General features: G+C 39.6%; 1 protein-coding gene across 8 annotated transcripts in view; it reads right to left on the reverse strand.

The window, feature by feature from the left end:
• TRDMT1 (tRNA aspartic acid methyltransferase 1) overlaps nucleotides 1-19787 on the reverse strand; it is a 67723-nt gene that overhangs the window by 47147 nt on the left and 789 nt on the right. The window lies entirely within an intron of this gene.

Genomic DNA, 19787 nt, shown 5'->3' on the forward strand with positions numbered 1-19787 from the left:
GAAACAATGTAAATGTCCATCGACAGATGATTGGATAAAGAAGATGTGGCACATATATACAATGGAATACTACTGAGCCATAAAAAAAGAACAATTGAGCTATTTGTAATGAGGTGGATAGACCTAGAGTCTGTCATACAGAGTGAAGTCAGTCAGAAAGAGAAAGACAAATACCGTATGCTAACACATATATATATGGAATTTAAGAAAAAAAAATGTCATGAAGAACCTAGGGGTAAGACAGGAATAAAGACACAGACCTACTGGAGAACGGACTTGAGGATATGGGGAGGGGGAAGGGTGAGCTGTGACAGGGCGAGAGAGAGGCATGGACATATATACACTACCAAACGTAAGGTAGATAGCTAGTGGGAAGCAGCCACATGGCACAGGGATATCGGCTCGGTGCTTTGTGACCGCCTGGAGGGGTGGGATGGGGGGGTGGGAGGGAGGGAGACGCAAGAGGGAAGAGATATGGGAACATATGCATATGTATAACTGATTCACTTTGTTATAAAGCAGAAACTAACACATCATTGTAAAGCAATTATACCCCAATAAAGATGTTAAAAAAAAAAGAACAAAATAATGCCATTTGCAGCAACATGGATGGACATAGATATTATCATACTAAGCGAAGTAAGTATAAAGTATATGTATATGTATGCACGTTCAGAAAAACAGCAAATGTTGACCTGAGCTGTATCTTGATGGTAGAGGTATGCGCCAGCAAACAGTTGTAACTCAATGCATTATTTTGTCCCATCAACACAATAGTCAAAAGAATAGAAAACAATAAGAATTAAACTACATTGACATAGTTTTTTTAGAGATCAACAAGAATTAGCACATGGCCCAAAATATGAGTTGAAAGCTACCTATTTAAATACGTAATAGAATTCAAGGGATAGAAAACTGTCTTCTCCATTTTTCTCATGACATTTAAGACCTTCACCTTAAGCTCTTAAATTAAGGGCACAACCATGTTTAAAAGCACATTAATCTAAATAAACACATGTAATCCAGCCTATTACAGATTTAAACAACGAAGACTATTTTACATAAATTTGCTGTGAGTAAATGAACATCTATGAATGGTTCATCCTATAAAATGTTGAAACGTTTTTGGTAATGCTTTCTCCTAATTTAAAAGATGACAATTTCTGACATAGTCATTCTGACAAAGTCAATGAAAAAATGACAAGTGATATAAGCATCAGTACCCTGTACCTAGTTAGTTGTGAATGAAAAAAAAAGACTTGTAAAAATATAATTATGTTATCGATCATAAAGATCCCTAAGATTAAACTAGAAATGTCTCTCCTGCCATTGAGCTCCTCTTTACTTTACAATAAACCCTCCTTGAAAGCTTATACTGTATTTTTCATCATTATAAACTTTATGAAGTTTTAAACCCTACCCTGAATTTCTGCTATAGGCACTTCTAAATGAAGAATTAAGTTTCAGAATTCTGCACTAGCCCAGAAAGTACAGGCTGGTCCTAAGACCTCAAAGGAAAATGTACTTCAATTACTTCATTCCTCATTTTCCTCCTCCATACTCCTCCTAGCTAGTATATGCAAACCTTTTTCCACTAAGCCACATAGTAGTCGACAAATATTATCTATCATTGTTTTTTCTAAATCAAGGCTGTCACAGGCACACCCTACAGAGATCTTTTATTCAAAGTGTCTGTGTGTGTGCACACATGGGTGTGTCTGTTCACGTGTCCCGAGAAAGAACGATTTAGAATATGGATATCTAACTAGTTAGCTCTTTCTCTGCCTGTGTTTGAATTTTAGCTCCACCATTTCCAACTGTGTGACTTAGACAAGTTCCTTGACCTCCTTTTGCCTCAGTGTCTTTACCTGTAAAACAGAGATAATAAAGTAGCTACGTCATATTCTTCTGAGGATTAAATTAATTAATACCCATGAAGCTCTTACATTTGTGCTGGCCATATAGTAATCAATCAATAAACATTTGCTATTATTATTATAAAAAGTAAGAATATCAAATGCTAAGAAAAACCAGGTGTGATAGGAATTCTCACTACAGATATGAACATCAAATGAGAATTCAGTGTTTTAGGAGTAGTTTGACAGTATGTATCCAAAGTGTTAAAAATTGCTTTGGACTTACCAATTTTATCTTTGGGCACACAGCCTAAGATATGGCAGGCAGAATACTGACCCCTCAAAGATGTCCACATCCTAACCCCTGAAGCCTGTGAAATGTTACCTTACATGGCAATGGGGACTTTGCAGATATGACTAAGGATTGTATTGAAAAGAGGAGATTATCCTGGCTTAAGACGATAGGCCTGATGTAATCACAAGAAGGATGGAGGAGGGGTAGAGTCAGAGAAGGAGATGCGATGAGGGAAGCAGAGGTCAGAGAGAAAGATTCGAAGATGCTACACTTCTGGCTTTGAAGATGCAGGAAGGTGTCATAAGCCACCTGTAGGGTGACCTAAAGACACTGGAGAAGGCCAGGAAACAGATTCTCTCCTATGGCCTTCAGAAGGAACCAGCCCCAGCGACACCTTGATTTTAAGACAGCTGACCTCCAGCACTGTAAGATAATATATTTGTGTTGCTTTAAGCCACTAAGTTTATGGTAAATTGTTATAGCAGCAATAGAAAACTAATATATAAGGCAATACAGAGATGTAGAGAAAAGATTCACATAAAGTATAAATGTTATTTTATAATAGTGAAAATTACAAGCAACCTATTTGTGGAAATTCCATAAAATGGAATGTCACACAACCGTTAAAAACCAAGTTTACGGGCTTCCCTGGTGGCGCAGTGGTTGAGGGTCCACCTGCCGATGCAAGGGACATGGGTTCGTGCCCCGGTCCGGGAAGATCCCACATGCCGCGGAGCAGCTGGGCCCGTGAGCCATGGCCGCTGAGCCTGTGCATCCGGAGCCTGTGCTCCACAACAGGAGAGGCCACAACCGTGAGAGGCCTGCGTACCGCAAAAAAAAAAAAAAAAACCAAGTTTACAAAAATACATTTAATGGCAAGGAAAAATTCAAGATATTCTAAGTGAAAAAAGAAAGCTATAATTTAATGTTCATGGACACATGCAGAATGCAGACTGAAAACATATCATCTAAATCCTCAGCAGGGTTTATCCCTGCATGAACATCACATATGATTTTTATTTTTAAATTTTCTTCTTCATTTGTGTAGCATCAGTACTTGGCGCAGACCATAATCTCTGGAGGAAAGAATACGGCATGTCTATATGTAGCCCCATCACACAGCACGGTAACCGACACAGAAACCAGTCAATAATTATGTCCTGAATGAATAAATGAGTATGTTTTCAGTACTTCCCAATTTTTAATAAATGTATTATAGATACAGTTAAAAATAAAAAGAGCACTAAATGTAAAAATGATTTATTTTTTGGGCCACACCATGTGGCATGTGGGATCTTAGTTCCCCGACCAGGGGTCGAACCCATGCCCCCTCCATTGGGAGCCCAGAGTCTTAACCACCAGACCACCAGGGAATTCCTTCAAAATGATATTTTTAAAATATTCAACTTCACTAGTAATCAAAAAATTAAAATAACCATTTCACCTAGTAAATTCTATAGTCTTAAATACTATATTGGCATATCTGTGGTCACACAAACACTATGAGATTTAACTGGTATGTCCTTTTAAAAAGGAACTTGACAATATCATCAATCTTTAAAATGCTCATGTCCTATAACTTATTCACTCACTCAACAAATATTAATTGAGCATCTGCTCTGTGCAAGCACTATTCTTGATGCCAGGGATACAACAGTGAACAAAATAGAACAAAACAAACAAATCCTTACACACACAAAACAAAATTCCGACACAAAACATCCCAACCTTATAGAGCTTATGTTTTAGAAAGGGAGGCAATTAAAAACATAAACAAGTAAAACAGATAGTACGATGGGCAGTAATTAGTGCTGAGGGTAAAAATCAAACAGAAAGGGGTACAGGGAGGCAGGGCAGAGGGTGCAGTTTTGGATACTGGCCAGGGAAGCCCTGAGAAGATGCCATTAGAGTAAACACGAAGGACTAGGCGTGTGTCTGTGTGGGGAGCAGCATACCAGGCAAGGGAGCAGCAAGTGCAACCGCACTGAAACAGCAATGTTCTTGGTGCTCGTAGGACAGCAAGACCACCATCCCCACTCCACTCCCGGGAGCTCATGCTGACAGCAGGACGATGTGCATCCTCCCCGACCTATTTCTGTGTCCACATTCATCCACGTTACACACACACACATACTGTACGTACGTGCCTGAATATAAGACAACTAGCGTAAAAGCCAGTTGCCCATTTTCCACATGAAAATATCCAAAATTAGATGTACAGCCATTTCCATTATATAGACAATGAAAGGAAATGACTTCATATTATATAATTTATTAATTTCGTTATATAAACATATTTTAAATAACAGTCTTATTATGTTCATTTAGAACTATTACTTTTTCCACTCAAATTTCATGAAACAATTTTATTCTATATGCATCTTTGAAATCATGGTCTTTATCATCCATAAAGCCACTTTTCAAGTTATCTAACACAGTTTTCAAAAGCACATCAACTTCTGTTCAGAGTTACTTAAGATCCAGCATTTTTTGAATTCATGCATGATAATGTCCCTGGAAATTTTATGCCAACCACAAACACCCATTAGCTATGTGTGATCTCCACAAAGTAACCCTGTACTGTATTGCTTTCTAATGTAATTTCTAGAAGGTCTGTTTACAATGGTATCTAATACCTGTAATGGTAAGGTCATCCTCCCAAAAATCACCTCTAAATTCAGCTGTATGATTTTTCATCAATTCCATCAAGTGACCTCAACAAGCATCCTAAACTGGTATTACGTTTTTTCAGGCTAATGTAACTTATCCAAGCAGGATTTTATTACTTTGCTGTTTGAAATACAGTAGTTGAGGAATATGAAGATCCTTCATGAGAACTAAAATATAAGGTCACATCCTCTTTCTGGAGTACTATAACTTTTGGGGGGAAAATGAATATACTGCATTGAAGACAAATATGTCTTATGTCATAAGACAAATGTGTCTTATGACAAATATGTCTTTAAGGGCATATGTATATATGTTTGGGTTTTGGTTTTGTTTTTATTTTAAATAATGAAATCACAAGCCCTTTGTTGTTACAATCATGGGAGAAATGCAAAAGAATCTCGTATTAGAAACAGACCTCTGGATTTTAAGTATGTTTCCCTAGCCAGATACTGAAATGCCAACCCACAAAAAAATCTGTAAAATTATAGATGCACATCTTTTCCCCTCAAGCATGGTCACCAACATTCTGACAGTTCAAAATTAACTGGAGGAAATCTCATTGGATGGAGAGTAAAGCAGAGATAAATGATCAGTAGTAAGCAAAAATCCACAAACATTTTTTTTTTAACAATCAACTCACCAAATAATAACCACAAAAGTAAAATGAGGCCACAAAAATAAAATGCCTTCTGAAGAAACAGAGAAATTACTCTGGAACTTTATTACCATCTGAATCTCAGGGATTTTAGGAAAAAAATTGAAGTAAGGTAAAATTACTTATTTAGTATCTCTTATTTGATCTATTAAAGTTTGAAGTACTTCTAACTAGAAATGGGTAACTGTAAAGTCTTTGAATTATGGATTCTTTTTGGACCGAAATTCACCTATAATTAAGGAACATGCCAGAGTCTATGACGGTCGTGTTCGTGTTAAAAGGCTCTGGCATTTGTTGCTTAAATTCTCATTCACTGAGTACAAAGGGATTATTAAATTCGCTATTAAGTTTGAACAAAAATCACTAAGAGATGCTTAAGAACTATTATGATTAACTCTCTAATAGAGTTGTTTTACTTTTTTTTTTTTTTTTTTTTTGCGGTACGCGGGCCTCTCACTGTTGTGGCCTCTCCCGTTGCGGAGCACAGGCTCCAGACGCGCAGGCTCAGCGGCCATGGCTCACGGGCCCACCCGCTCCGCAGCATGTGGGATCTTCCCAGACCGGGGCACAAACCCGTGTCCCCTGCATCGGCAGGCGGACTGTCAACCACTGTGCCACCAGGGAAGCCCTAGAGTTGTTTTCCTTAGTCCAAGGTTTTTTGCTAGGTTTGTGGTGATTAAAAGTCCCAGAATGGGGGCTTCCCGTGAGCCATGGCCGCTGAGCCTGCGCGTCCGGAGCCTGTGCTCCGCAACGGGAGAGGCCACAACAGTGAGAGGCCCGCGTACCGCAAAAAAAAAAAAAAAAGTCCCAGAATGAAAATAACTATTGGATAAAAGTAAAAGCAACTATTGAACCAGGTAAACTAATGGTATTTATAGTATTTTTTTAATCTCAACATACAATCTACCTATTTTCTAAAACTGAGATGTATGGTTTTTTTTCTTTTTTTTTTTTAGCTTTTAGGCAGGATGAAAGCTGATTGGCACTATTTCTGAAGAGCACGTTTTAGAAATATTCCTGATAATTTTCCAAGGGCAAAGCAAAAAGCGAACAGAAATCCTAAGAAGGCTCTAGACACCAACAAACACCAAATTCTACATGTAACATTAAACACATACACCTTTATGATAATAATCATTCTGTAATCACTTATAGATTTGCTGTCATACAAATCAACACTTCCTTTCAACTTTCCATACAAAGAGGTAACATTTCTTGACAGGAATAAAAGGATAAAAATAAAACACTTGAACTTCATTATTTTCACCATATCTCATTATTCACACACGATTAAAATTCTACATTGAGTTAAAACCAACTTATTCTCAATAGATGTGATTATTTTGAGAAATGTTTTACCATGTGGTACAGAAAAAAATCTCTATTATCTATTAAAATTTCACATATAATTATGCATACAAAAAACTTTCATGATTCTACTTGTTTGGCCACTCTCCAACACACAAACATACACACACACATATATACATTTGTTCTGTGTCCTGCATAACACCTATTATCCCTCAAAACACTACCCATGGACCAACTTTGGGAAATGCTGACTTAGCTCATCCAAAAAAAAAAAAAAGAGAGAGAGACCTTTATGATTCAGACTTAATAACTAAGCTTAAGCTTGTCACAGTATAATGGTGTCTACTTCAAGCTATACATCTTTCATAGCAAACACGACCCCTGTTCATTTATTCATTCATTCAACAAATACGCGTAAGTGATGTTCTAGACAAAATCTATCCTACTATGGAACTTATATTCTAGTGCGGGGGCAAACAACAAACAAATAAGTATGTAAGTATATAATATGCCTAACAATGAAAAGTACTATGGGAAAAAATTAAGCAGAGTTAAGCCAGACAGTGTGGGAGAAAGAACTGGTTCAATTTTTATATATGTTGGTTAGAGAATGCCTCACTAGCAGCAACTTGAAGAAAACGAGGGAGCAGGTCTGGCAGATATGAGAGAACTTTCTAGAACAGAAGGAAGAGATACTGCAAAGGTCCAGAGATGGGAGCATGCTTGTATTGTAGGAGAAACAACAAGAGACTGTTATTAGGGACTGAATGTTTATGTCCCCTGAAAATCCATGTGTTGAAACTTTACCTCCCAATGTGATGGTATTAGGAGGTGGGGCCTTTGGGAGGTCATTAGAATTAGGAGAAGGTGAATGAGGGTGGAGCCCTCAGGAACAGGATTAGTGCCTTTAAAAAGTCATGAGAGAGCTTGCTTCCCCTCTGCTCCCCGCCAAGTGAGGACATGATGAGAAGGTGGCACTCCGCAACCTGGAAGAGGGCCCTCACCAGAATTCACCCATGCTGCCACCAGGATCTTGAACTTCCCAGCCTTCAGAACTGTGAGAAATTAATTTCCGTTGTTTATGAACCACACAGTCTCTGGTACTCTGTTAGAGCTGCTCAGACTGACTCAGCTGGCGGGCAAGCCTGGAATGGAGTGAGCAGGTAGAGGTGCAGGGGATGCGGGCAAAGAGAACGGGGCTGGCTCCAGATCAAGGAGGTCTGTGGGTTAAGGACTCTGGCTTTTACTGAGTGAAATGAGACACCTCTCAGAAGTGTTAATCAGAGGAGTGACTTCTATGACATCATTTTTTTTTTTTTTGCGGTATGCGGGCCTCTCACTGCTGTGGCCTCTCCCGTTGCGGAGCACAGGCTCCGGACGCGCAGGCTCAGCGGCCATGGCTCACGGGCCCAGCCTCTCTGCGGCATGTGGGATCTTCCCGGACCGGGGCACGAACCCGTGTCCCCTGCATTGGCAGGCAGACTCTCAACCACTGAGCCACCAGGGAAGCCCTCTGTGACATATTTCTGAAGGATCACGCTGACCACTGTGTTGAAAATAAACTAGAGGTGATAGAGCAGAAGCAAGGAGACCAGTAAAAAGGCGACTGCAATAATTGTCAGGTTTCCTGAAAAAGAACCCAAGGCAAAGTTTGGCTTCAAATGCTTTTTCTGGGAGGTAAAACCTCAAAGTAGCAAAAGTGAAGGTAGTGAGGAAGGGAAGGAGGGAAAGCAAACAAAAGGCAGTGCTTTACTAAATGTCACAGCTTCACAAGAAAGCCCAGCCAACCGCGCTCTCAGAAGGCCTGGGTAAGACAGGCTGTCTTGGGGGAGGGACGCATCACAGGGGACAGAAGCCATGCAGCGAAGACGCAACGTGGCCCAAGCAGCACGTCCCACATGCCCATCTGCACTTGGGCAGGGACACGGGTGGGGGAGGAAGGCGAGGCGGTGCCTCTGCTGAGCCCTCCCTCAGCCTTTCTCTTTGTGGTCTAGTCACCCCATGAGGGTGTCCAGGAACAGTACTCCTGTGTCCCCTCTAGTCGCAGACTACGACCACACTCACAACACTTCTGACACAAGATGTGTTTTTTCCCTACACGAAGCAGTTCTCTGTGACACCAGCAGGATGCCCACAGCTCAATTCAATTCTGACAGTATCTGCCTGAAGACAGCTTCAGACCCCACCAGTTCCGGGCCCAGCCCCACAGGACTGCCCCACTTCAGACACCAGTTTCAAATAGGAAATCCCCAGGTTAACCACAACTTCTATCCAACTTAACTGCAAATCAGAGGTCCCCATGACCCCCCTCCTTGGATTTGATCATTTCTAGAACATCTCGTAAAACCCAGGGAAACACTTACTTAACGCTTACCAGTTTATTATATAATAAATGATATTTTAAAGGATACAGATGACAGACAGCCAGATGAAGAGATACGTAGGGCAAGTTCTGGAAGGGTCCCGAGTGCCGGAGCTTCTGTTCTCACGGATTGGGGTGCACAGGCCTCCCAGCACGTGGATACCTTCACCAACCCAGAAGTCTACAAACCCTATACGTTTAGGATTTTTATGGAAGCTTTATCATGGAAACATGATCAGTCAGTGATAATCTCCAGCCCCTTTCTCTTTCCCAGAGGATGGGGGTAGGACTGAAAGTTCCAAGCTTCTAATTATCACTTGATCTTTCTGGTGACCAGTTCCCATTCTGAAGCCACCCAGGAGCCCAACAAGAGCCATCTCGTTAGTACAAAAGACATTCCTGTCACCCAGGGAATTCTAAGAGATTTAGGAGCTCTGTGTCAGGAACCAGAGTCAAAGACCAAATATTAGAACAAAAGATGCCCCTAGTGCTCTTATCACTGAGGAAATTACAAGGATTTTAGGAACTAGGGGTGTGTGTGTGTGTGTGTGTGTGTGTGTGTGTGTGTGTGTGTGTGTGTGTGTGTGTGTGTGTATTTTTCCCCCCTACTGCTTCACACGTATGACTCTCCCTTCCTCTCCACTTAGAGTCATGGTATCCAACCCCTCCAGACAGCTGCTGGAGCACCTAGATCCCAGGTCCACAGCCTTGTGCTTCATCTGAGTGCAGACACTGCAGAGAAACTGAGCATCCTGAGGATGAGAGCCAAGCCCCGACCCCCTGGCAGTGTTTCGGGATGAAGCAAGAGCAGGAGAATCGGGGGCAACACTGAACACGCAGCTCAGGGCCCAGGAGACTGATGAAACAGGACAGAGATGGGGTGGTACAGGTGAAGACGGAGAGGAAGGATGGAATTATAAATACGGCTTGAACGTAGAGCCTATGGAATTTGCTGATGTGAGTGAAAGAGAAGACACAGAGATGACTCCAAGACCTAGGGCTGGGCCGCTGAAAGAAGGGGGACGCCTGCCACTGGGATGAGGAAGGCCGCAAGGGGGGCACGTTTGGGAGGAGTAAGGAGAACAGGAGCTCAGTTTTGCACATCTTTAGAACAAAACAGGGATAGCGGGAACACTAACACATCCCGCCACGTAGAAAAACTACAGAGAAGCTTACTTTAGACTTAGTCAAAGCTGTCGATATAATCAGACAGCCCTAGCCCTTCTCATTCACCGGCATCTCCCCCCATCGGTGCCCTCTTGTTGCCCATCAGGCATTTCCCAAGACAGCTGAGGAACGCTATTACACAGGGTGCTAACGGTGCTCCCCTTTCTCGCTAAAAAAAAAAGCACACCCTGCTCATATGCATGAGGAAGTGCTGTTTTAAGCCAAACAGCGTCTTTTTTGCAGGGCTTCTCAACATCTGGGATACATTAATGCGTCCTGAGAATGATTCAAGGGCCAAAGTCATGAGAAGTTTTCTGAACTTACTTAACCATCAAGGCACACCAATTAATTCCTCAGAAAACTGTTGCATAGGATATCAGCCAGGAAGTGGCAACTAATCCAAGAACTCATTTTAATCCTTATTTCACTTGGCTGGTATTATCTGATCAGTCCTTAGATCCCCTCCTCTCTCTATTTTCATGGCACAATGTTCTCTTGGTTCTACTTCTTGCTCTCTAATTTTCCTGCTCAGTTTCTCTCCTTGACTATTACAGTAAGTCCCCTACATACAAATCCTCAAGTTGCGAACCTTCAAACACGTGAACGTGCATTCGCATGTCCGATCACATAAGTTAGCTCACGTGTCTGGCGTACACTGTCATGTACGTGCATCTTCTATAAGTGGGTGTGCTTCTGTGTACTTTACTGTACAGTACTGTATAGAGTACAGTAGTGCAGTATCTTTATTTCAAGCCCAGGATGTCCGGAAGCAAGCGTAAAAGCAGAGGTGATGTAGCTGATATTGCTAGGAAGCGCCAAGCGATAACAATGGAAACTGTACTGTAAGATTAAAAATGTTTTCTTTATCTTTTGCATTTGTTCTTTATGTATTATTTGTGTGAAAAGTATTATAAACCTATTATAGTACTATATAGCCGATTGTGTTAGTTGGGTACTAGGCTAACTTTGTTGGACTTAACGAACATGCTCTAGGAACCGAACTCGTTCCTATGTAGGGGACTTCCTGTATTTATCTACCTAGCCACAAAAAAACAGCACCCTCGGTGTTCCATCTTGTTGGTCCTCTTCTCTGTACACTCGCATATACAGAGAAATAAATCCCCGTCTCCAGTCCTCTCTCCCTCAGCCCAAAATGCACAATTTCCATGGGTCCCAAGGAAAACTCAAACTCTGTAACTCTGAAATGGAACCTATTATTTCTCCCCAACCTTGACTGTACCATCTGTTAAATCATCCAAGTCAGAAGTCTGGGTACCTAACATCCCAATAACTACCAGGTTTTGCTGCCTTTCAGATCTTGTATATCTTGTGAGTAAAAGTCTTCTCCATTTATTGGCTCTGCCTACATTCATCACCTCTCAACAATCACCTCCTAACTGACCACCTTGCCTCTAATCGCCTCACCCCTCCTGTGGTCATAGGGTAAAATTTCTAGAACATAACCCCAACAGGTTCATTAATCTTCCTTCACTAATCAGACTTAGAAGATAAAAATCCAAGCACCTTTTCAGGTTATACATGGCATTTCATGATTTGGTAGCCTGTAAACACCTTCTACTGTCTTGGAGCATTTATATTGCAATAATATCTTAATACTTGTATGTATCCACATAGACCATGCTATTTCATGCCTGTGTGTCTGTACAGAATTCTCCTTTTGTCTGGTACATACTTCCCCTTTTTTACTCTCTGGAAAACTCCCAATCATCCTTCAAAATCCTGCTTGGTAAAAATATCATAACAAAATTGAACCACAAACGCCAATTATAAAAAAGAATATACCAATGGAAACATACACAAGCCACAAAATTAACGCAAATAACAAGCATATGAAAATGTTCAACTTCCTAAGTAACATCATCAGTACTATTTATATATTATGTACCAGGAACTATACTAGCTCTATGTATACATTGTTTCATTAAATCCTAACAAGCCTATAAAGTTAGTATTGTTATCCCAATTTTATCAATAAGGGAATCCAACACAACTACGAGAAAAAAGCTAGTTACAATTAATGTGGGAATAAGAAAAGGAACGAAGATTTACTGAGTACCCACATTATTTTTCATTCATCAACTGTTTCATTTTACATTCATAATACCCTATGAGGAGGTATTATATCCATCTCACATACAGGGTACCTGGGCCCAGAAAGTTGAATAATTTTCCAATACTTAGACAGCTGGTACGTGGCAGACCTGTCTTATTCCTAAATAATGGCATTAATTTTATCACTCAGAGAGACACACGGAGTATTTCAGAAAACACTGGGACAGGTGCCACGAAAACGAACATGAAGTGGATCCAGGCTAGGAAATCTGTTCTCTAGTAGAGAAGGTAAGCTTCCTAGGGAGTCAACAGGGCAAAACGGAATACTCCACTCTCTTCAATGCCCTTCTCTTTTACTCTTCATTTTCATTCCGTATCATCTATAGTAGCTGTAAATGATTCTTTCCTTCACCAACTTATTCCTGTATAATTCAAATCTAGTCTGAAAGCTCTTTGACAACTTCAAACATTTAATAATCAGGTTCTTCTAAAGGCCATTTTTAACAACATATAATAACGTTATGACTTCTGAGAATAGTGGCCCACGTTGACTGAGCACTTCCTGTGTTCCAAGCTCTATTTACTGCTTCATTTTTATTCATTCACAATCCTCACAATTCCCCTTCGAGGTAGGTGTTATTATTATCCTCTTAAAGAAGAGGACACTGAGGCACCGAAAGCTTCATTCTTCCCCAAGGCCACACAGCTAGCAAGCCCTTCTGACGACAGAACTGCGCTCCTAATGAAAGGCCCCTCCTTGAGCCACTCCTACGTAAACACTGTCCACTGTTACTCTCCCATGGAGCCAAATAACAATGACTTAAGACCAAGCTGCTGTAAAAACAAGCTATCCAATTTCAAATGACTGGACACTACCAAATGACTGCCAGAAAGAGTTGAAGTACCAAATATTAAAAAGAATGATTTGCAAAATTTTTAAAAACTATAATACCTGAAGGATTCCTAAAAGCAGTCGGCAATGTTAATGTAAAATGGGAGGCATTTACTGCTGTTTCCTCCAAGTGAGTGGTTTCTATTCACTCTAAACTCCTCCCCTATCCTATCCTTTTGCTCTCTTCAGTGGACTTCTTAGTTGACTTCTCCAACTGGCTAATTTGGGAAGAATAAACTGGCCAGGGCTGCTCAGAACCCCCCTCCTCTCGGGAATGCGCTACCCACAGGGAACACACATTCTGCTTGCTTCTCCAGCTGTGCCCGGAAGGTAAGCTGCCGACTTCTCTGGCTGAACATGAGCTGACCCCCTTGGCCTTCTCACTTAGCTACATGCTCCAACTCAGCCTTTATTCGTAATAAAATCATATAGATTTTGATTTCCTATTTGCCTTATTCTTCTGTTTTGTTTCTGTTTTTGTTCAGAATTAAGAAGAGGGGTACTATTTATTGAGCTCCCTAAAAAAACCCAATAGATAGGTCCTAACACAGAGTAAACTGGTCATCTATTCATTAACATGGGAGAAGTAATTTGATGTGTAGAATATAGTACCGTAAGTCCGCTACATATGAACGAGTTCCATTCCGAGAGCACATTTGTAAGTCTAATTTGTTAATAAGTCCAGCAAAGTTAGCCTACGTACCCCCCTAACACAATCGGCCATATGGTACCATACTGTAATAGGTTTATAATACTTTTCACACAAATAATACATAACAAACAAACACAAAAAATAAAGACAACATTTTTAATCTTACAGTACAGTTTCCATTGTTATCGCTCGGCGCTTCTTAGCAGTACCAGCTACAACACCGCTGCTTCCACACTTGCTTCCAGACATCCTGGGCCCGAAATAAAGATACTGCACTACTGTACTCTATACAGTACTGTACAGTAAAGTACACAAAAGCACAACCACTTGTAGAGGATGCACACACGTGACAATGTACGCCAGAGATGTGAACTAACTTACCTGATTGGACATGTGAATGCAAGCTTGCACCTTTGAAGGTTTGTAGGTAGAGGACTTACTGTAATAAATACTCTGCAGTGAAGTATGCATTCATTTTTCATCACATAAAAGAAAGGTAATTCTGTCATCCAATGGAAAGTTGCGATGCTCCTCTCTGAATACAAAAAATTCATTCTACATATTTCTTCCTTGTATTTCAAGTTCAGAGAAAAAACAATCTAATAACTCCCATAGATACCAAACAACAAATGATACATATTTTTAAATGGGACACATTTTTGCCTTGCTTTACTTTAAACCTGACAGTAAGTCATACAAGAATAACTGTGGGAAAATAGGCATAAAGAGGACATTTTTACAACCTCAAAGGATAAATATAAGAGAAAAAAAGTTAAGCAGTTCAAATTTCAACCCCTTACAACTGGTGTTTCAAAACTACCCCTGGTGACATTCAGCTCTACATTTCATCATAATGTACTTATCCCATTCAGTTATAAGCACACCAAATCACAAAGTAGTTTGGTAGAATCCCAAGCTGGAATATAAGTCATTGAGAAATAAAGACAAAAGAGATTTAGAAAATGAATAACTATGATAGGCCTATCCTTTTAACAGAAAATATTAAGGCTGGGTAACTCTTACTATATATGAATAAGTATTATGTGGCTAAAACTCAAAACCAACACCTTGAAAGACCTCTCAAAATTATTTGGGAGGGCAAGACGTTTTGCTTTTAAGGCTGTCCCAATAGTTGACTAGATATATAATAGTAATCAGCTAGAGCTTTCCTTTATTCACCACCTTTTATTTTTTATATTTATATATATATATAAAAAATATATATTTTATATATATAATATATATTATATATATTTTATATATAAATATATATATTATATATATTTATATATATTTTATATATATAAATATATATATTTATATTTTATATATATATAAATCTCATTATATTTTATGAGAAAAGCAGATTCTTATTTGGTAACCATTCATATCTGCAGGTGTCTTTGCAGGTTCCACTGCTATTTAACTCATGAAACTACTATTTCCACTACTTTCTGAAAAATGTTTTCACTTGGAAGATTCTCTAGCCAAAACTCTACAGGCTATGCAGGCATAAATAATATCAAAGTGGTAATAAGTGGTTCCTGTACAGGGGCAAATATGTATTAAAGAATGCAATGACATTTACTATGCTTGTGGCCATCTAGAATCTTTGCCTATGTTTCCTGTTGTTCAAAATTTTGCCACTTTACGAGTCTCTTCTTCCCAAAACTGAAGTCAGAACTCACTCTCCCAGCTTTCTTAGTCTGGCAATGGGATCTAATGGCCACCAACCAACTGCATTCTCACCTAACTTCAATTCAGAAATAGCAATGTAAGAAAGCAAATGAGAAAACTCATCTTTTTTGGTAAGAGAGGTGGTAAAGATGCCCCTTTCAGGGCAAAAGTGTGACAGCACTTCTCACCTCCAGTCCCCAGCATTACTGGTGGAAGCTGTGATGTCAGTACGAGGACTCGTGGGGCCGGTGCCCGGAATGTGGATCGAGTGGTGCTCCCATTCTCTTGACCTGTTTGTTGGGTGTCCTGTAAATTCTGTGGGCTTCCAAATGCCCTTTAAAAATTTTTTTTCTGCTGATGTTAGCTAGAGAGTGGATTCTGTGGTTTGCAACTACGAATTTTGTATCATACAAAAATTTGGACTAAGCAAACTATGGTTTTACCAACGTGACGGTAGAGTGAATACCAATTCAATAATAAACTCAATAGTCCGCTACAGAGAAACCCGTCACAAGTGTGCTTCTGTGCTACAGGTGGTACAGGAACAAAGAAAAATACCACAGAACGAGGACTAAGTTAACACATGGACATGCAGATATAAAATAAAGTTAAAAGAAACTTAGAAGATACAGAAGCATCTATGTAGTTACTGCAACAATACAATAGCATATTGCATATACAGCTAAGGATGAAAAATGTTTATTGATGTATTAAAAGGTCTATTGGGTTTGAAGAAAATCTGTCATGCTGCCAAAGAAATTAAATATACCTTTGATAACTACTAGAATTCAGTTATGTGAGAGAAAATATTTATAAATCATATACCTCATAAAAGATCAACATCCAGAATATATACAGAACTCACACAACAGAACAACAAAAAAGACCCAATTCCAAAATGAGTAGAGGACTTAGATATTTCTGCAAAGAAGATACACAAATGTCGAATAAGCACATGAAAACATGTTCAACTTCCTTAGTTATTAGGGAAAATGGAAATCAAAGCACAATGGGATATTTTTTCACACCCATTAGGATGACTATTATCAAAAAAAAAAACAGAAAAAGGGAATAACAAGTCAAGAATGTGGAAATAAAGAAATTGGAACCTTCATGCATTGCCCTTGGGAATATAAAATTATGCAGCCCCTAAAGAAGACAATTTACCGGTTCTTCAAAAAGTTAAACACAGAGCTACCATATGATCCAGCAATTCTACTCCTCGGTATATATTCAAAAGAACTAAAAACAGGGACTCAGACACATACATATAAACCAATGTTCACAGCAGTATTATTCACAATAGCCAACGGGTGGAAACAACCCACGGGTCCATCAACAGATGAATGGATAAGCAAAATATGGTATATGCATATAATGGACAATTATTCAACCATAAAAAGGAATGAAGTACTGATACATACTACAACATGCATGAACCTTGAAAACATCACACTAAGTGAAATAAGCCAGACACAAAAGGACAAATATTGTATATTGCAGTTATAGAAGGTACCCAGTAAAGACAAATTGGCAGAGACAAAGCAGAATGGTGGTTACCGGGGGCTGGGGGAGAGGAGATGGGGAGTTGTTATTTAGAGAATAGAGTTCCTGTTTTGGGGATGATGAAAAAGTTCTGGAAACAGACAACAGTGATGACTGTACAACACTGTGAACGTAGTACTTAAGCTACCGAATACGCTGGAAAATGGTTAAAACGGCACATTTTGTTATGCATATTTTACTGCAAAAAAAATTCAGTCATAAACCGTATCTGGAAATTTGCCAAAGTTTAAATTCAGTATTATTCCTGTTGGCTGCTTCTTATTATTTAAGATATAGATTCAATTAGTGGATCTAACTAGAAAAATGGCAACATAGATAGCATGGTTAAGAGGTCGGGTTAAGAGACCTAGGTTACAGGGACTTCCCTGGTGGTCCAGTGGTTAAGACTCTGGCTTCAACTAAGATCCCACATGCCACGTGGGCAAAAAATTTAAAAACTTTTTTTAATTAAAAAAAAAAGAGAGACCTAGGTTATAATACTGGCTCTACCGTTAACTAGCTTATGACACACTTAAAGCAGGGCCTGACGTAATTGTTGCAGTTAATCGGCATTGCTATTAGTTTGTATTATTATATAAAAAACCCCATGGAAAACAGCAATGCATTTTATTACAGAAACATTTTAAACTTTGGCACATCAAATAAATGAACATTGGGGCTTCCCTGGTGGCGCAGTGGTTGAGAGTCTGCCTGCTGATGCAGGGACACGGGTTCGTGCCCCGGTCCGGGAAGATCTCACATGCCGCGGAGCGGCTGGGCCCGTGAGCCATGGCCCCTGAGCCTGCGCGTCCGAAGCCTGTGCTCCGCAACGGGAGAGGCCACAACAGTGAGAGGCCCGCGTAACCCAAAAATAATAATAATAATAATAAAATAAATGCACATTGGAAGAGAAGCGTGCAGGGTGATTAAGACGCAATATCCCTAGTACGTACGTCGACCTCAAACCAAAAGATGAGAGTCCAGGTAGAGAGGCAGCAGGAAGCCTACTCTGGATCACAGGGTCAGTCAAGGCAGGCTCCTCTGAACTAAGCCATGGAAGATGAAATGCAGCTGCAGTGGAAAAGTCTACAGTTAAAGCACTCTGGGTGGAGACAACAGCACAAGCAAAGGCCAGAACGTAACAGGAACTTTGAGAGTTTGAGAAACACAGAGAAAGGAGACCTGCAAGCCTGGAAAAGAGAAGCAGGGGAGAGATAAGGTTGAAGAGGTGGACAGAAGCCAGATCTCACAGGCCTACTAAGAAGAGGGGGCTGTGATTCTAACCTCAGAGGGAAACCACTGAAGCAGAGTCACACGATCCAGTTTACTGGGTAAGAGATCACTTTGTTGCTATGTGGAGAAAGGATGGAGTAGGAAAGCAGAGTGGAAGCAGTTGGGAAGGAAGCAGGGGAGCAGTTGGGAAACTAGTTTTAATAATTTAAGTGAAAGATGATATAGCTTAGATTCGAGATGGTAGCAATAGGAATAGAAATATGTGTACAAATTCAGGTTGCATTGGCTAGTACGAGGGAAAATATCTAACTAATTAGCCCCCCAAAAGATGCAGATTAAAATTATACAATTTCCCCTATCAAATTCACAAAGGTTAAAAATGGATAATACAAACCCTGAGGAATATGTAGTGTGAGGAGGCACTCAGAAACCTCCGAGAAGCAGTTTGCTACGTTATCAAAAGTCTTTAAAAATTCTCATAATTTTTGGCTTAGTACCTAGCACTCAGTCTTTTATTAATTAATTTGACTTCTAGAAAACACACTAAAGAGAAAAATCAAGGTTTATGCTGAATAATTAATTGCAGCACATTTATACTTGCAAAAAACTGGGGGGAAATATCGAACATTCAACACTTAAGGAGTAGCTGAATTATAGCTTGTGATAAAGCACTACATCACCATTAAAATCGTGTTCATTAAGGGGTTTCAAGATATGGAGAGAATGCTGACATTATACAATCCTAGAAAATTAACTAAGAGAGCAAATAATGTTAAAGTTTTGTTTTGTTTTCCTGCTGGTAAATTTGGGTATGCGAACTGAACATAGAGAGCCATCAAATAATTGGTAGGCAAGAAAAATTTAATAATCACTAACCTCTTCTAGAATCAAAACTCAATATATATGCTCAGAAAATGTATGTGCTCAACTCATTACATACTGTCCGTATCTTACGGTATTGGTCTCTTGTTATCTTTGGTACTAAAAAAAAGGAAGCAGGGAAGTTTCAGTTTTGCGGTTGTCATAGTAATTTAAGAATAAACATGTGCGTTCCAAATCTATTTGTCACTCTATACCTCCAGTGCCTAGCACAGTACCTGGAACATAAGAGGAGCTCAATAAATATTTTTGAGTGAATGTCACTGAAAATAAACCTTGCAGTTCCAACTTAGGACCAAAGAAATTTTAAAACCTCAACATGGAAAAGATACATAAAATCGTGACAATACTTTATAATATTGTGAGTGGCTACAAGGTACCAGGCATTATTAAAGGTTTTACCCACTTTTTCTTTAATCCTCATAATTCTCCATCTCTGAATTACTTTTCACGTTGTGAAACTAGGAAACAGGCTCAAAAATGTTAAGGTCACACTGCAACTAAGTTTGAACTCAGGGCT

The sequence above is a fragment of the Tursiops truncatus genome, chromosome 2 (assembly GCF_011762595.2).
Source record: "Tursiops truncatus isolate mTurTru1 chromosome 2, mTurTru1.mat.Y, whole genome shotgun sequence".
Taxonomy (NCBI): Eukaryota; Metazoa; Chordata; class Mammalia; order Artiodactyla; family Delphinidae; genus Tursiops; species Tursiops truncatus.